Source organism: Corella eumyota, unplaced genomic scaffold, assembly GCF_963082875.1.
Source record: "Corella eumyota unplaced genomic scaffold, kaCorEumy4.1 scaffold_276, whole genome shotgun sequence".
NCBI classification, from domain to species: Eukaryota; Metazoa; Chordata; class Ascidiacea; order Phlebobranchia; family Corellidae; genus Corella; species Corella eumyota.
This window is the reverse complement of record NW_027658297.1, coordinates 1-2,500: the sequence shown is the minus strand read 5'-3', so window position 1 is coordinate 2,500 and position 2,500 is coordinate 1. Positions and strand designations below refer to the sequence as shown.

The 2,500-nt window shown below is 51.9% G+C and overlaps 1 non-coding gene across 1 annotated transcript in view; it reads right to left on the bottom strand.

The window, feature by feature from the left end:
• Positions 1-1,353, bottom strand: part of LOC145762968 (small subunit ribosomal RNA) — a 1,810-nt gene extending 457 nt beyond the window's left edge. Inside the window, exon 1 of the ribosomal RNA XR_014288144.1 lies at positions 1-1,353. This exon is cut by the window's left edge and continues 457 nt beyond it. This is a non-coding gene — a ribosomal RNA (small subunit ribosomal RNA).
• Positions 1,354-2,500: the final 1,147 nt, after the last annotated feature.

Sequence of the window (2,500 nt, the reverse complement as noted above, 5' to 3'; positions counted from 1 at the left end):
TATTTAGCAAGCCAGAGTCTCGTTCGTTATCGGAATTAACCAGACAAATCGCTCCACCAACTAAGAACGGCCATGCACCACCACCCACAGAATCATGAAAGAGCTCTCAATCTGTCAATCCTCGCTGTGTCCGGGCCGGGTGAGATTTCCCGTGTTGAGTCAAATTAAGCCGCAGGCTCCACTCCTGGTGGTGCCCTTCCGTCAATTCCTTTAAGTTTCAGCTTTGCAACCATACTTCCCCCGGAACCCAAAGACTTTGGTTTCCCGCAAGCTGCCGGAGAGGTCGTCAAAATAACGCCCCCCGATCGCTAGTTGGCATCGTTTATAGTCAGAACTAGGACGGTATCTGATCGTCTTCGAACCTCTGACTTTCGCTCTTGATTAAAGAAAACATTCTTGGCAAATGCTTTCGCAGTCGTTCGTCTTGCGCCGATCCAAGAATTTCACCTCTAACGGCACAGTACGAATGCCCCCGTCCGTCCCTCTTAATCATTACCTCGCGCTCCGAAAACCAACAAAAAAGAACCGAGGTCCTATTTCATTATTCCATGCAACACTATCCAGGCGAAGCGCCTGCTTTGAACACTCTAATTTTTTCAAGGTAAACGTCCCGGCCGCCGCCGACACTCAGTCAAGAGCACCGACGGAAAACCGGAGGTAAAGCCAGAACGAACAGTGCACGCCTTGCGACGGACCGAACGCCTGCGCCCAAAATCCAACTACGAGCTTTTTAACCGCAACAACTTAAATATACACTTTTGGAGCTGGAATTACCGCGGCTGCTGGCACCAGACTTGCCCTCCAATGGATACTCGTTAAAATTTTTACAGTGTACTCATTCCAATTACAGGGCCTCGTTAGAGTCCTGTATCGTTATTTTTCGTCACTACCTCCCCGCGTCGGGAATGGGTAATTTGCGCGCCTGCTGCCTTCCTTGGATGTGGTAGCCGTTTCTCAGGCTCCCTCTCCGGAATCGAACCCTGATTCCCCGTTACCCGTAAGAACCTCGGTAGGCAGATACCGTACCGACGAAAGTTGATAGGGCAGACACTTGAATGATCCGTCGCCGGTGCAAGACCGTGCGATCAGCAAAGTTATCCCGAGTCGCCAACAAGACGAGCCGAAGCCCGGCAGGTTTTTGATATGATAAAGGCGCGCCTCCCGCAAGGTCGGCGCTTTTTGCATGTATTAGCTCTAGAATTACCACAGTTATCCAAGTAAAATTTACGATCAAATGAATCACGACTGATTTAATGAGCCATTCGCAGTTTTACCGTACGCAAGTTCGTACTGAGACATGCATGGCTTAATCTTTGAGACAAGCATATGACTACTGGCAGGATCAACCAGGTAACTATCGGCCGACAAAATACGCGAACGGAGTCTTTCGCTTTCCCCGTCGCGGTATCGCACTGTATTACTCAATCACTATTTTTGCTTAGCTCCTCAAACCCGGCGTAAGCCGCGATCTGGACGCCGTCGACACCGGCCAGACGCCCTTTCGGGCGAAGCCGCGCGCGGGCTGCGTTTGCATACAACACCAGGAACGCCCAACAAAAGCGAACCGAGAAAACTATCACTTGCGTGCGCACCGGCCACCGCAACTACGGCCCGAGGCCGTGGTCGCGCGCCGAAACACAAACTCGTATTTGCTACTTAATTTTTTCCGTCCAACGTTCAGAGCCTCGCTGCTAGCTACGACGCCTTCGCGGGTCAGCATCAAGTCTGCCCAAAAGCGCACATCGCCTGCACGACACCACATCGTTTTGTCACCAAATACCTTCAACCGACAACCGCATCGCCAATTTGCTCATTTCGCCACAACGACGTCTTCCCTCATAGTATACAGGGAAGCTGGTCTCGCGACAAAGGTAGCAAACTTGTCGAATTTCGACAATTTTCCAAAACGTGCGTTTCTGTGCGGGAAATTGTTCATCGGGCGTCGGCCGATGTCGTGCGTCTTTGTCCGGGCGATTTTCGAAAGTCGCCGGACTTGTGTTTTTTACGCGCGCGCCGGTGGGCTGGTCTCGCGACAAAGGTAGCAAACATGTCGAATTTCGACAATTTTCCAAAACGTGCGTTTCTGTGCGGGAAATTGTTCATCGGGCGTCGGCCGATGTCGTGCGTCTTTGTCCGGGCGATTTTCGAAAGTCGCCGGACTTGTGTTTTTTACGCGCGCGCCGGTGGGCTGGTCTCGCGACAAAGGTAGCAAACATGTCGAATTTCGACAATTTTCCAAAACGTGCGTTTCTGTGCGGGAAATTGTTCATCGGGCGTCGGCCGATGTCGTGCGTCTTTGTCCGGGCGATTTTCGAAAGTCGCCGGACTTGTGTTTTTTACGCGCGCGCCGGTGGGCTGGTCTCGCGACAAAGGTAGCAAACATGTCGAATTTCGACAATTTTCCAAAACGTGCGTTTCTGTGCGGGAAATTGCTTTATCGGGCGTCGGCCGATGTCGTGCGCCTTTGCCCGGGCGATTTTCGAAAGTCGCCGGACTTGTG